General features: G+C 39.8%; 1 protein-coding gene across 8 annotated transcripts in view; it reads left to right on the top strand.

Moving 5' to 3' along the window:
• Positions 1 to 932: 932 nt before the first annotated feature.
• mef2aa (myocyte enhancer factor 2aa) overlaps positions 933 to 16,803 on the top strand; it is a 72,121-nt gene continuing 56,250 nt past the window's right edge. For 6 of the 8 annotated variants that reach the window (XM_088298406.1, XM_088298409.1, XM_088298411.1 and 3 more), the window contains exon 1: positions 5,645 to 5,813. The gene's annotated coding sequence lies outside the window, so the exon portion shown is untranslated. Of the gene's footprint in view, positions 1,176 to 1,505; positions 1,600 to 5,644; positions 5,814 to 16,803 lie in introns of those variants that run through there. The other 2 variants (XM_088298403.1, XM_088298405.1) reach the window with 2 other exon arrangements.

Consider the following 16,803-nt stretch of genomic DNA (forward strand, 5'->3'; position numbering starts at 1 on the left):
TATTGAAGTATTTTTACTCGCAAAAGGTAACATTTCATCTCAAAGCCGCCCAATGACAGTTGGATTATGTAAATTAACCTCATTGTTGCGTCATAATTTTAGAAACACTCCCAATTTTGGTATTCTACAGTTGTGACTCCTCTGTTAATCGAAGTAATTTTTTTAGAGTTATAACGATGATATATGCGGTGACCAGATTTAGTAGGTTCTGATGAGACTGTGCTGATGACTCGTCTAGACAATATGGGAAATCAGAAGCTATGCTGTTGGTTAAAACTAATTCGTTCAAATATTGTAGCTCTACTTGGCCTTTGGCTTTGACATGATAATGTACTCTAAAAGTTGCATTATGTGCAATGAATTAGCTTTGGGTTTGAAATGAGTGTTTCCGTGTAGTCGGACCATCACTTGGAAATGGTAAAACTTTGCCCAGCCAAGTTGCTAAGTCATGGGCGGAGAAACTCTTTGTGGAGGTGGTATTACATAATTATTACCTGTGTCATCATAAACTAGAAAAATTTAGAAGGGGTTTCTCACAGACACATTTACAGAAAAAGGCAGCTCACAAAATATGTGCTGCATGTAATTTCACTTTTAATAAGTAAGCAGGGAAACCAAAAACCCACATATTTGTATACAAGCAAGTTGAAAAGTAAATTTTCCTCAATGTCTTTTTTTACTTAAATGAATCATCTTTGTAATTTCAAATGCATCTATTTTTGAGCCCTTGAAAACGTGTTTTGTTCTCTCCATACACCTCAGTGAGGGCAACACCTGTTTGACTCATGATTGACACATGTGACGAGTCCTCGGATGAGCGCATGCCCGACAAATCTGTGTCCACGACGGGGGTCCATGCCAAGGTCCCCACCCTCCTGGGTCTGTGCAAACGGATACAAAAGGAGGAACACGGTTCGAAGTTGGGCCTCTTAGGGTTTGCGGGAAAGCATTGAAAGCCAGCTGGTCTGGCTTTGGGGGAGGTCAATGGGCTGAGTGAAAGCAAGGCTGCAGAAAGACGAAGAGTTGTAGGCGCGAGGAAAGGGATGAAGACAGTCGAGGGAGGCCAAGTGGAGACTGGAACAGCATGTTCTGGGAAGGCATTTGTGTTGCAACAAGAAACAGGCGAGGTGTCAGAAACTTGACTCGATTGACAAGCGATTGGATGCCAACCGAGGGTAACGTTTAGCTGCATTTTATGCAGTGTCCTGTGATTGTTTATTGTGATTATTGTACTTCCGCAACTAACAATTATTTTAGTAAATCTGCTGATTAATGTGTTGGTTATTTTGTCGATTAATTCTTAAAATCAAATATTGGGAGCACATTTTAATTTCCATCCCTTTATTAAAAAACAAGGCATTATTTCAGATTTACAGTGCAGAAAATGCAGAAACATGAATTATGATTCAGTTATTGGTTTTGACGATAATATTTTGGAAAAAAGGCAAATATGTTGATAAGTTTTTTCCACAGTAAACACATTTTTTTTTTTTCCCGTTCAACAGATATCTGACTTCTCGCAGTACCACAAAAATTGGAGAATATTTTCTGCTGAGAAGCAGAACTGAGGATTCGGACAATATTAAATGGAAAAAAAAGGTATCCAAATGATTAATTGATTATCAAAATAATTATCAACTTAATTATTGGAATGTGCCTGTTTACCAAATAGCAAATTGTGGTTAGATTTTATTGGCTCCAGCATGGCATGAAATTGGTGTTGGTTGTCATTTTAATCAAATACAACTACTGCGATTGTCTGGCAACCAGTTCAAGGTGTACACCGCCTACTGCCCAAAGATGGCTGGGATAGGCTCCAGCACGCCTGAGGAGAAGCGGCTTGGATAATGGATGGAAATACAACCACTACTAAAGGACTCGCAAATAATGCTGACATAATAGGCAATTCACTTGAGAACATGATTAGGGAATCACTGTATGAATCAATGTATATCCTGCTGAAAATACGTACGTTTTCTGAGGGCCAATACTCAAGGCGAAGTCAGATCTTTTTTTTGTTTTTTTGAAGGTTTAGAGTTACGGATTTTGGGTGAATTCTAGAACTTGTAATATACTAATGCTACAAGCTAATTCACGCAAATGAGTGCAACCTCAACCATGTTAAAAAACTCACATATATTTTCAAACGTGTTTGTCCTTGAATACGGCCCTCCCTCTCCAAAACACACTTGGTAGTACCATGAGTCAAACAGAAAGACGTCCAATGGTGGGCACCTACACATATGGGCTACTTTAAATTCTCACAAGCTTTTTGCCAACGTCAACTATTGTGGATGGCACATGGCTTCAAAGTTTGATGGAAAAAGGACTTAGTTGAGCTCTTATCCAGTATTGGGTACACATTTATCGATTGCCGTGGTTTCATTTGCAAGAGCAGGTCGCTGCTGAGCCCGGTTCCGAGTGAATTCAGCTGATACAAGTGCAGGTTGCTCATTGTTGGACTGGATTTTTTTTATGGTCGCGTTATTGTAATATGTGAGATTGTACAGCTATAAACAACTTTAACACATGCTTGTTACCCTATACACTGTTACTGTGCCTCAGAGTATTCTCATCCACAGTCACTACTTTTTTTGTGACGATACCACTTGCTTTTTTAATAAGGGTACTCCTAAGCATAATTTGTGTCCTAATCGAAAGGTAAATGCAGGAATGTATGGAAATTTGCTTACAACTCTCAATGGATATATTTTATAATTGTTCTATTAAATGGAGAAGACAAAGCGTAGGTTTTCACCAGGTGGTATGGAGCAATTTATTTGGTTAACCCTGTACTGGTAATCCCAGATTTCCACGTTGGATTATGTTGGCCAGATTGCGATTGCGTTTGCTATTTAGAGTGTGACATCGTAACGGTGGGCCTCAGTCTAACATGCCAACCTACCACACATTTGGGACCAAACCACTGTGGTCCGTACTTTGATGGAAGGGTTCCAACACATTTTGTTACCCCGCACAACTCGTGGCCATAGAAATACCAAACCAAAGCTTGGTCGTGCTTGACATAGTTCTTTACATCTTTCTCAGATTTTCACATGGCTTTTATTGAGAGTTCAATTGTATAAATGATTTTCTTTAATGTACAAAAACATGCCATATGGTACTGTGGTGTCCCATTGGTATGTCAGTAATGTCAGCGTAGAAATGTGATTTTGATTTGAAAAGTTGCTAAGACACTTGCAAGCGAAGCCTGCTGTAGTTTTTGGAGCATTTTAATTGACACAAGCAACATAATATGGGTGTATGTGCTGTTCTCCCAATACCTGACACATGGAATTTCTGCTTGCCATAATATTGTCCTTGTACAGCTTGAGTTTGCACAGCAAAGCAAAAGAGGATGAAGAAAAACTGCAGGAAGAGCCAGTCTGCCTCGCTCCGTGCTGGCTATAAAGCACACTCTCATTTAACCTGGACGGCCGTGTGGCCAAAAGCCAAGAGCAGGACAATGCAGACACGGACAGTTAGTCCGAGACGCTTGTACGCTGTTTGCTTCCAACTGTTTTCACCCTGACTCTCTCTCGCATTATCTGATACCGACCGCTCAGTCCATGTGCGAAACAGACCCCCCACTTTTTTTTTCGCCAAACTGAACGGTTATTTCTCTTAACTAATATGCTGATTTGAAGGTTTACTGCACTCTTGATTAAAGTCTTTGGACTTTGCCTAGTTATTAACATTTGTGTTTAAATGGCCATCCTGAGAAGTGCATTCACGTTCAAGTGACTTTTTTTTTTGTCTGTATCGCATGATGTAGAAATACCACTTGAATTAATCAAGAATGTGTATATCATGTCCCATGACGGGCGTGATTCAGTCTCATGATGTTAAGATGAATCTTAACAGTGTTCAATTAGGGAGGGGCTCATGCTAAGCACATTACTGCTACATTGTTTTATTGTATGCTGTGAGCACAGTTGGCAAACGTACAAACACACATTCGTATCATTTGTGGACAGACTGAGGTGGAAGTGGAAGAACTGACGCAATGCTTGTCCCTGAAAGCAAATAAAAGTGGAGACTGTGAAATGTGAAAGTAAAAATGTCAATTGTGTATAATACAACCTTAAACGTAACATTTTCAGTTTCTTACTTCTATTAATGAGTGCTGATTTTACCTCTCTGTTAACATATTTTTTAAGTTGTCGCCAGAGTTAATAAAAACTAGCAAGCCTATTTTAACAAATTACGTACAAAGGTAACAGTAACACATCAGAAGCATAAATGCGTTAAGAGATATTTTAAAAAAAAATCTACTTTAGTGCAGTTAGGAAGTATTTGTTCTTCCTTACTTCAAACCAAAAGTTGTGCCATGAAAAAATAGTGTAAGAAAAAAGTGTAAGTTTTTGTGTGTTGAGAGGCCAAAAAGTGGCAGTGATCCCCGCTCTTCTTCCTTTCTCCCTCTTCTGTATCAATAATTTGTTCCTTCCTTCCTCTCTTCCCACATGCCTTCATCCTTGTATCCTTCTTCACATTATTTCTTTCATGTTACCGCCATTCATTTGGCATTTGCCGTGCCTTCCTTTCATAATAACTTTCCTTCCTTCACCTTAACTTTCTTTCATACATCGACCCTTTCTTCCTCCTTGCCTCTCCTCCTTCCTTCCCTTCTTTTCATTTCTTCGTTTATTTTGTTGTGCCTTCCTTCCTTCTTTCTTTTTCCTTTATCCCTTCCTTCTCTTCATGAAGTCCTTGTTCTCTCCATTCCATGCTTATTTCCTTCATCTTTATTGATTCCTTTGTTCATCCTTTCATTTTTCTTTTCCCTTATACATCCTTGTATCAAACCCACCTTCCTTTCACACGTTCATATTTCTTTCAATTCTTTGTTCCTTTATTTAACATCATTAATAATTCCTTCCTTGAATCCTTCCTTCCATGCCGTATTTTGCTCTCTCTCTTTTAACCCTCTCTCAATTTTTTCTTCATGAATTCAAATTAAAAAGTGTGTACTTACTTTTGGCCCACTCTTTATATAGTAATTTGTGATTTTCATTCAATTTATATGATCTCTTTCTGGAAAAATACAAAACAATTAAAAGCATAAATACATTCTATTAGAAATTGTCCTTCCCCACAATCAACACCATGCTTTTCTTTTTCTCTAGAATTAGGGAAAAAGAGTAAGTTAAAGTGAAGCTAGGCTTGCATCCGTCATTGTCATGTGTCAGGTGTGTGGTCACATCAAAGCTCACGACACTTGCTCTCCTCCCCCAAAAAACAGGACCATCCAACAAACATGCTGTCATGTTCCAAAGGCATTGCCACGCCTCCCCTTTGGACCGTTACACGTGACATGTTCCCGCCTACCTTTTGCTCCGATTGGTCGCTCTCCTGCGGCGCTGCATGCCACGTTTGGACGTCGCGCATGCCGCTCACAAGTAGCACTGTTGTCTGAGCGATGTGACGTCAAATTACGTTTTTTTTTTTGGGCCATCTGTTCATTTTTACCCCTATTGCGACTCTTCCTATTACTCTATGTTGGAAGACTGTTAGTTTAAAATCCGTCGCCAACTTTTGTTATAAAAACTCACTCATTCCATGATGTGCGCATGCGCGAAAGCCTGCGAGTGAGTAGAGTGGGCGTGGGCGAGGATTGATGACGTCCACAAGGGGGCGCGGCCTCGCTGTCAAGAGACTGACTGGCTTTTTCTGAGTTTGTCAGCTTCCCCCCTCCTCCCTCTCAACACCCCCGAAAATAGCAGCCCAGCGTGTTCAATGCGAAGCGAAATTACGTTTTGCCCAGCGGAGCTGCCGATAGAGTGTCTCCAACAACACGACCCGGGACGAAAAAGGTGAGTGATCGCAAATAGAAACATTTGTTGTTGAAAGGCGCCCGTGGCCGACCAGGGCGAGTTAGTAACGCCAGGAAAGCGCCAGAGGGAGGCGTACAGTACAGTACAATATAGTACAGTGGATCGTCGAGATTGGAACATGCAAAAAAAAAAAAAAGTAACTGTTCTGTTTTTCGGACGAGTTTCAAGTTTCAAGCAGCTATTTTACTATCCTCTGCTGATAGCAGTTCTCTTGCGCGGAAGCAGGACGTCACGATTCTCGCTGTCATTGCGCTCCCAAAACAGTTGTTATCTGCGTTATGACGAGAGGAAACTTGACAGTTGTCCCCTCTTAACCTGATTGAAGTCGACGTTTTGGTCAGTTTGGCTCAAGTTTGCCGGCTGTTTGATTATGAATGTCTCATTCACTGTGCCAATCACCATGGCAGCACCTGCGTTTTTCATGCACAGTTGGTGGTTTGCTCTCCTTGTTTTTTAGACAAGAGAAAAATTAACAGTAGTTTCCACTATCCCTGTTAAACTAGTCAAACTAGTCTTTTACGTCCAATGTGATTTTTTTTTTCAGATTTTTGACAATAAACAGTACATGTATGACTGTGCTGATCATCTATTTTGTGCATGTACATTGACTGCACAGATTTGCTCTCTTGCTTTTGTTCCTTGTTTGGGGAGAAATATGTCACATTTTCTTTTTTCTTAACTAAGTTAAAGTAGTTATTTACTTGTAAGCTTTTTAGCAGAATGTCATGATTCTACCTGACAGTGTGCATTCTATCACGACAAGAGAAAAGTTGACAGGTGCCACTTCTTAATCTGATCGATGTGCCCACTTGTTTCACTTTTTGATGAGACATCTTAACCATTGTAGCACCTGTTTTTTGCAGAGTAGCACTGCTATTGTTTTTGTTGCATAGCCATGCGAAAACCTGACAGCATAAATTTTGGCCACTTTGGTGCCAATCAACACGGCAGCTCCTGCTTTTTGCCCAAAAGTTGACATCACAGTTGGTGGTTTGCGCTTCTGGTCTTGTTGTTTAGTCAGAGATTTGGAGCCAACTGCACGAGGGAAAATGCTGTCGGCTTGAAGTTATTATTAATTTACTTTGAAAAGTGAGGACTGTCTGGGTGCTTTTAAATGGAACTTGGGTTTAAGTGTGAATTTGTAAGAAGTAATATGAGGAACAGTATTAAGAAATAATGCATTTTTTTAGTTTGTTTGATGGGAGTGTTTTTTTTTTCGATTTCAAAACATTCATGGATATTATGGAAATTGAAGTAATCTGATCCTGTTATTGACTTTACAGGCACTATTGCTTTGTAACTTGGTCGCTTTGAAAGCCTTGCTTTCATGGAACGTATATGTTCACAGTCACAAATTGGGTATATTGGAATATGTGACAGTATGGGCACAGTAGTGAATAGCTCATCTGCTTCACAGTCAAGACGTTCTGATTCCAATATCAACTCAAGCCTTCCTACTCTGGATTTGTTCTCCCTGTACTTTGCTTGGTTTTCTCTTTGACAATCTGCGTAACATGAGGTATGAAACACATTTCACCAACCAATGCAAACTTTAACTCAGCTTCATGAGTCAGACTCTTATAGGCTGCATGGTTTAAGAGACACTAATCTTATTTTAGATTTTGCCCTCAAGTGGCACAATTCGGACTTAGCGCAAACACCCCACCCAGCCTGCAAGAAATTGGATGACTTTAGATCCAAATTAGGTCTGCGTATTCCAAATATGAATACATGCACATATGTACTGGAACGGGATACCTGCCAACACAACTGCTGGCTTGGCGTTTGGTAATAGACAGTTAAATGTGATCTAAATATGTTTTACTAGAGCGTTGTCCATCAACATAAGCAAATTAAGTACCAAGAAAAGTGACCTGTGGAATAATAAAGAGGTTACCTTTTTTAAATTAATGAGAAGACGCGTCATCCTCGGCCAACTAAATGCTATGCAACCTAATCAGGGCTCCAGATTATTGGTACTTTTATTTTTATTTATTTATTATTATTTTTTTTCCTTTTAGTTTTTATTAGCACAGTGGCCCCTAACCTGAAAAATTAGCAGGGTAAGTAGAATATTTAGGAGTGCACACTGTCAATGGACTTGCAAAGTAAATTTTCACATTTCAACTCATTTTCTCTGTTTTACTGCTAAATGAATTTTCAACAACAAAAAATATTCCTGCAAATTAATTTTAAAAACATGGAAATGTTCTGGTCACAAATAGTGTTGGACGATTAATCAAAATTGAATCGGGATTTAGAGTTTTGATACCCTTGATTTTTAAAACGTTCTCATCGAAAACAAAACAATGACTTTGCATAATGGCACAGTTGTTTTCAAGTTCCTGACTTTGCGAAAGTACCCCAAATGCACCATGTTTCTTGCATAGCAAGCGTGTCAAGTATGTGATTCCACCATCCTGAAACAGCTGTTTACTGACACCCCATTTGGAGTTTAGTGTAAAACTAAATGCACAACTAAAATAATTACACATACATATAGTTAAATACTGTCCATTTTTTCTTTTTTTAAATATTCTTAAGTCAATGGTGTATCCCTTCCAAAAGCTAACGGGAAATTAGCATTGACTTTTCGTCTCTTCCATCCATGCATGACAGCACACTAACAGCCCAAAACACGCAAGAACAACCGGTATTTGTTTTTATTTTTTTTTCCAATTACTGTTATTTTAGTATATTCTTATTTTGCTTTCATACTAATTTATTATCTCGTCATTCTTTCAAATTACATTTACAGTTGAGTTTTCAAGGATTCAAGGAATTTTCGTTTCCTCAAAATTCAAGGAAACAAAGAACCAGGGACTTTGTTTTTACGTGGTGGTCAAGGAAGTATGTGAAAGTGAGTTACCAAACCTTTAAGAAGGGGCGTCACTTACTTGTGGCTATTTGCTATTTGTGGCTTGCTCCCTATCCTCTATCCTTAATAATTTCAAATGCCTAGCAATGTATATTCTCATTGGAATAAGTCATGAAAAAAGCGAAACACAAACCCAAGTTCATCATTATCATTTGATCTGAGCTCTCATGGTTTACGCGAATGTCTTGGTGGAAGTCTTGGTTAAACTCCAATTTCAGCTAAACTCTGTTTAATTCCCAGTTCCCTGTGGGAGTTGAGCAGCGTTATCGGAGTCGTCTGGTATTTATCTTTGGTCATGATGGCCATTACAGCACACCCGCGACCGGCTGTTTGTCGCTCAATTTTGATGGCGAAGCAGTAAAAAAGCCTCCAATCTTCAGTCATTAAGCCTCATGCGCTGCCCCGGGCCTCAGTGGTAATGTTGCTCATGATCTGCATCACGTGAGCTTTTATGCGTAATATGCGTACAAGTACCATGTGAACAATTTATAGGTTGTTAGTACGTCTGATAAAGCTGTCATCGGTGTCTGTCTTGTGTATGAGCTGTTGGTCTAACGTCAGCGACCCTCAATGTTTCCGCCTTTTCCATGATGCAAATATTCAGCTTTTATTTATTAATCTTTTTGAAAATTTATGAATATCCCATAAGACAGTCTCGAATAATGTGCATTTAGTACTTGTCAGCATCTTTGCCTGAGTTTCTAATTGAAAGGGAGAAACAGGATGTGTGCGAGGAACGGGGCAGCTGCAGCATCCTCTCACCGTACTCTCAGTCCCCACTTTAATCTCGGCGCTTGAACGTTCTCCTTCCATCGCAAATGTGGAGTGCGTGGGCGCGTCGGATCTGCAATTAATGCCGGTTGTCAGAAAGACAAAATGGGCGTTTAACACTAAGCGAAAACAACCTTCTTCTCCGTTTTTCTGATGCCAGGATGTTCTCTGTGTGGTGTATAAAGGAAGCTGGAAGCCCGTGTGCACTGGTGAAAGATTGAAAAAGATACATTTTCATTGTTGTCATTGTGGTCCAACAGCGTTTTTATATCACAAGTCTCCCGATAAGGACCAGAATTATGACCCGTTGCCAGAAATGCAAAGGCCATTTTGTCGTTATTTTTCTTTGGCCAATTAAATTACCCTAAAAAAAGGACAGAATGCTCCAACAGTCCACTGAAACCTTTGTGGAATGGACTTACTTAACTTTCTTTTTGCTTTAAAGCAAAGTCACTTTTACTAGAAACAATATCAAGCTCGCTCAGTTCATGTTTTCCCCCACTCCTCCCTTTGACTGAGAAAGCATTTGGTAACATGAGTCATTGTTTATTGGCGCTCCATCATCAATATGGAGATTCCAGCGTTCTACTGTGAGACCTGGAGGTCACATGCAGAATCTTGAGCCTGGCAGATAATGTTTTACAATGCGGTTTACTGGACGCCATCGCCCACCCCCAAAAAAATTCTAAATGAATTAATCGGATCATATGGAATCATTCCCGCTGCTTGCTGATAAACAATCACAATAATTTATAGGAACATATTTATTATTTACAATTTGGAGTTGGTGCTAAATGTGTCACCATGCTAGCACTATAGGCTTTGGTATTTCAGAGCAAGGTCTGCCCCCCCCCTCTTTTTGCTTCGTGTTTGTGTAACAAGTACACTTTTTTTTTTACATTATTTATATATATATATATATATATATATATATATATATATATATATATATATATATATATATATATATATATAAAATGTTTTCACAGCTTTTATGCAAAAACATAATTTAAAATTCACAAATACGATATGTATTTTCATGCAAAATATTTTTTTTTTCAGATTTATAAAATTAGATTGTAGATATATAGATATCCACGTTGAAGTGAGCAGGTTCATGTTTTGCTCAAGTTAAAGTGATAAATATAAATATAAAAATACAATACATTTTTGTAACGGCTGACTTTATGTGGACTCAAAAGCGAAGACGGCGGAGATGATAATAGTTGATATGCTGTTAAAAATTGTGAAAGTTAGAGATCAGCTGCAGGTTTTATAATGCGTGAGCACCCTCCAGAAGAGGCCCCGCCCAGCCTGAAATGAAAATCAACACAAAAAAAAAAGAAGAAAATGACAGGAATTAGAGCTGCCAAAATTAAAAAACCATAACCATAACCACCACACATTTTGTACATTTCCATTGGGGGAGTAAAAGAAATTCTGTTGCTTTAGGTAGCACAAAATAACCAATTTTTCTTGTTACCTAATGAGGAACAATCATAATTATAAGAGAAACCTTTTGTATTCTTCATCAACTGTAGTTTTATTTTTGATCATTAAATGATTCAATTTTAAACCAATCCTTTTGTGGCGCTCCCCAGACGAGCAGACCACACCACAAGACTGACGTAAGTCTTGCAAAAATTCAATTCCCAAAGAATAGTAGGACAAGAAAACAGATCTCACAAGCAGGAACTTTTCCATTAATGGCTTGAGGTGAACTCCGAGGGTGAATGTATTAGTCAGTGGGGCCCTGTTTGTATAGCAAGACGGCAAGCGCCGACCTTTCAACTGTCCTGCCCTTGACTGAGACCTCTGGTGGTAAGCCACTGGGTTTGGCTCACTCAGCACATGTGCTGCTGAGCAGGGCAGAGCGGCTTAAGGGGGGTTGTCTTTTCCTTCTGTCTCTGGCGACTGATCCTGACAAGAGGTCTGGACTGGACCGCACTTTCAAGCTTGCTAGGAAGATCCTGGAGCGGAACCGCTCTCTGAATCTGCTCTTAATCTGCGTCTCTGTCAACATGCATTGTGATTGTGGACCCAAAGTAACACATTTAGAAAGCGTGCCCTGGAACTGTTGTGCAAACACGGTAGTGACGTATTCTGTAGTTTTGCCATCAATCCATTCAGTAATGAAATTACCATCAATTACGGTTTCAAGGCTGAATGAGTGCTGGATCAGTCAAGATAATTTGCTGATTTTATATAGAAAATAATTTAAAAATCTAATTTTGATCCCCCCAAAAGGAAAATGATAAATTAATTATACGAAGGTGAGAAGCTTGGTCATTCGGGAGGGTCTCGAGTTGGGCCACTGCTCCTCTGCATCGAGTGGAACCAGATGAGATGGCTTGTCAGATGCCTTCTGGATGCCTCCTCGGTGAGGTGTTGAGGGCTTGTCACACTGAGAGGAGTCCCCAGGGACCACCCAGGACACACTGAAGATTCTGTATGTCCCGGCTGGCCTGGTAACGCTTTGGGATTCCCCTAGAAGAGCTGGACAAAGTGGCTAGGGAGCGGGAAGTCTGGGCTTCCCTGCGAAAGCTCCTGGCCCCGTGACCCGGCGAATGAGAATCTCGATTGTTTATATGACGATTGTTTATATGACGAATAGACAATAATATAAAACAATAGTTTCAATGTATGGAGTTTCTTAGAAAAGTGACCTTTTAGCTCCATGGTGCATTTGACTGACTTTGATACACGCAGTGTTGGTTCCGTTCCCAATCAGTGATTGCATAAATGTGAGGGTGAATGTTTTATGTTTTAACGTTTTGTGCCCTGCATCTGACAGCTGACCAGTTCAGCGAGTTGTCCGCCTTTTGCCCGAAGTCCTGCTTACCTGTCACAAGACTTTTTAAACTGTTAAATAAATTGTCCATTGTGGGACGGGAAGCTTATGTATTTCCATGGCGCATCACAGTGCTTTCCAGCTTTGTCTTGACAGACAATGTGTGATGTGCATTTTTGCCACGTTTTGCCGTATTTTGTTTCTGTTATCACGGCAAGCTCGCGTATATGGTAATCTTTACATTGAGCTCAATCATGATATGTATGACAATATTTAGGCGTGGTTTGATATCACAGGTTAGGTTGTACTATAGTCTGCCTGACAAGGCACGCAGTTTGTGTATATGGAGTAAAAAAAAAAAAAGAAGGAATGAAAGTGCCTAATATCCCACACATTTTCAGGCATTTTGGGTCTGCTGTGGCCATCAAGAACTTAATTTCAACTTTTATCTCGTAGGGTTCACGTTAGCGAGTACCTTTCTTGGTCGGTCTCTGCCGTGTTTATGGTTACCTTCTCTGTTTTGACTTACGGTGGAAACTGTATAAGCATGAGGTGATGACTTTGCAAAGTCATTTAGCACCTTTGTGAGATGTCACCTCCACTTACTTTGGCTTTCTGGGGGTGTGCAGGAGTAACCGCACAATCACACTCTGCATCATTGCAAGAGTATGTGGGTTCACTAAGAAGACCAACAAGCCCAAATGTGTTAGTGGTTAGGTTTGCCGTTATTTTCTACAACAAAGCTTGTAAAGCATCAGATCTGTCATAAAAACTGGCGACTGAGAGTATTATTTAGTTATAAAGTGTTATGTCATTGAAACTGACTCTTGGAATAGAAGTTAAAATAGACATCTATTTGCTGAGTTGCATTTAACTGCATTTTAATGAGACTTGGGGAAATAAAAAAAACTTAAATCAAAGGAATATATTATAATCTAATTTACTACATCAAAAGATTCTCATGGTTACTAATATACCCCGCTGTATTGAATTCCTGATGCCCGACTATGTGGATCTTAAAAAACATCCCACACTGGAGATTTGTATTCCTGATTTGTATTCTGTTGGTAAACCAAAGACATTGTACTCGCAGATAAACAATTGGTTATGAGCGTGGAAAAGTTTTTACAAAGTCCTCCTGGATTTTGACTGATGGACAGTCGCGGGCCGAGCACTTGTGAAAGTGACTTGAAAGGTCACGTCACTTGTTGGTTGCGTTACGATCATTCACTTTAGCGCGTGTATGTGACACACAAAAGAAGTAGAGCAACATTTAAAATGTTTACATGCATATTTTGGAGTCATGAATCAACCAAGGCTGTGTTGACATTTTATTTGGAGGTATTGCCGTTTGGCAATGTTATTGCTATGCTAGTTAATGAGTGCAATTCAGTATCAGTGATGTACTGCCACCATGAGTGAAAATACAATCCGTGATTGTACAGTATCAATGTGGGCTAATACTTATTTTATTTTTATTTTTTTAGACACGATGCTGAATATGCACAGTGCAGTATATCTCCCCTAGTCGTCATGGTAGGAAATGCCAAGCTTGACCTTGGCCCACAACTGACCAGTCTCAGCAAGGCTGGGCATTTTCTTTTCAGTGGTTTCAAGTTTTTTAGTAACATAACTGACATCCTTTGGTCAGTATACCCCAAGAATATTGGGTTAAAAATGAATCTTTGAGCCACCTCATTTGGCTCCTCTCAAAGCGGAGGAGCAGCGGCTTGACTCTGCTCCCCTCCCGGATGACCGAGTTTCTCACCTAACCGCTAAGGGTCAATACCGAGTACAAATTTTATAATGGTAACTTGGGACAGAACAGCAATTAAAAAAAAAAAAAAAGTTAATTACCCATTAGTCGTCCCCTTTGAAAGTCCTATTTTAGTCACATTAAGGCACTATTTCACATTTGTCAGGCAGTAGACAAACAAACCAATTGTTCCTACGCTAGTTTAAACCAGTAGCTCTGGGAAGAGTTGGAGCCCCGCAGGAAAGGCCCCGGCCTGCGATATCCTTGTTTTTCTGTCTGTCTGAGGAGCCTTGTGAACCAAGACAGCTGGAGGCGGCGGGAGGTGAGCTGAGTCCTCGTCTTATTCAGCAAAACACATCAACCATTACGACAGCAAAGGGAAGTGGCACCCACGCAATCACACACACACTCCAGTTGAACGGTTGGGGTCTGACTTGCAGTTCATACGTTGAGGGGCAAGTTCTTAGCATCAGCACCTCCTAATCCAACTTCTCATATAGAGAGAGCAATTTTTTTTTATTTTTATTTTTTTGTTGCGCCAATGTGCGTCTCCCCAGATCGAGGGGGACCGTGATTCTGTTACGAGGTGTCGTGTCTACCCGCTGATTGTGCCGCTGATTGTGCCGCTGCTTGCCTGTCGAGGTGAAAATGGTGTTGGCTTCTCCACCAGTGAGTGGTTGGCAGCGTGCGATCACATCAGATGGCGTTCGTTTGGTTTGCACGTGTAGAAGAGTGTACAAAAGTCTGCCTGTAACTGTATTTTTTTCCTTAGAAATTTGGTGAAATTATCAATTGTAGGATATTGGGTGCAATGTACTGACTATTAGGGGGTGGCCCGATCCGATATCAGCAGAAAAGAAAAAAAAACGGTGTCAGGTTTTATCAGACTACATCCAAAATGTCTGATATTAGCACTCATAGCCAAGCAGTCCATTCGCGAATCCACTCCTGTTCTTGTATCCAACAGCGTCGAGAGCGAGCGGTCATAGCCAGCCCACGTGATTAAAACAATCACTCTTGTAAAGGAGGTAGCGAAAGCGGTCTGGGAGTTACCATATTATCCCAAAAATATTGAAATTTTTGGTAATAAAATAAAAATCACGCACTGCTGTCATTCACTTGAATGAGATTCGTAGCGCAGGCTCGCCTCAGTGGTCAGTCAGCATGGCGGTTATTTGAAACAAACCTCTCTCCTTTACCTTTTACAAATTTACAAACTGGTCATGTGGAAAGGTTTGAAAATCTTGATGAAACTACCAAATTTACTTTCAGTGAATACGCGGCAATCACTGTTTGGAACCATGAACAGTTGTATGTCAAACCGAGAACCACCCTTAAAGTTTGGTGTATCAAAAAGTCTTTTTTTATGGGCTACTGACCATAGTTTACCAGGGAGCATCTTAACGGAGAAGATTCCTGGTGAGACAAGCAGCAGGGCCTATGGGGGTCTCTGCTCTCTCTCTCTCTCCTTGGCTCCTTCTGTCTCTGTCTCACTGCATCTCTCTTTATCATGGTGTTTGGACACAGTGTTCATGTGACAGTGAGATAGCATCATCTGATTTGGATTTGGGGTGAGGAAGAAAGTGCAAGAAATGCTCAGTGGCTGTGGCAGTAGACAACCCCTCCCCCTCGCCCCCTCACCATTCTATTCGCAGATGTTAGATTTGAGTCAGCGCCGCATTAAACTGATAATTACTAAATCATCGTTCACATTTCAAAATGAAACGGTCCTTTTGTGTGATGTAAGCAAGAAAGAAAGAATTGAAAGTAGGCAGACATTTGGGTGGGAAATTCCGACCGCTCCCACTGTATCCCACTGTATTTGACTGTGTAACAGTGATGTTTGAAGCCAATTAAATGTGTGTTAGGCATGTAGGGTGGTTCCCTGCTCTGGATCAAAGTGTCAGCGCTTTATTCTATATTTTCTAATATAATATAATCCAACCCAAAATTTTACACTCAAAAACATACGTAATTAGGCCACGTTTCTGACGCCATACTTTTTTGCCCAAGGGACACTTTTAATTTATAAAATACAAAGTTTATCAAGCTCATTCATAGATTGTTACAACAACTAATATAAAAATAAAGCACAATGTATAATAGTTCTTTTGATATAATTATTAATTCACATCTTGTGTTGTATTTATAGTTAATTTAATTTGACCACAGGTGTGAAACTCAAGGCTGGGGGGCCAGATTTGGCCCGCCACATAATTTTATGTAGCCCTCGAAAGCAAATCGACCTTGTTAACTTTCTTGATGCTTTCTACTTCTATCTGTACCTCGTAACTTGAACAGAAGTGGAACATACTGTTATTCTTGACTTCTGATTTCAAAACCAATTACTCATCAATTTATTGTGCAATTTATTGTCGTAACGGCCCTCCGAAGACCATGACTTATGTCGCCTCCAGCAAAGATTAGTGTGACACCCATGAATTGAAATAAATGAAAAAAAAATCAGTTGTCACTTGTAGTCATTAAAAAAATTATCTGACAATCCTTTGTAAAGAAACAAAAAGTGAAAAAAAGCTAGCACCTGTATGATCATATAAAACAAACAAAAAAAAAATTCATGTATCAATCCATTTTACAAGTGGCATTTTTATCTCCAGCATTAACAGTGGGGAGTGAAAAATATTGAAAAAAGTAATAATCATAAAAATATATATTCATAAGAAGAAGAGCAAAAAGTAGGACCAAAAGATGGGGTTTTGTTGCCAATATTTATTTTCACATTTTAAAATTTAACAGTGGTCTGTTGACCCGT

Source organism: Idiotropiscis lumnitzeri, chromosome 6, assembly GCF_059441095.1.
Source record: "Idiotropiscis lumnitzeri isolate Australia: NSW breed Sydney's pygmy pipehorse chromosome 6, RoL_Ilum_1.0, whole genome shotgun sequence".
Taxonomy (NCBI): Eukaryota; Metazoa; Chordata; class Actinopteri; order Syngnathiformes; family Syngnathidae; genus Idiotropiscis; species Idiotropiscis lumnitzeri.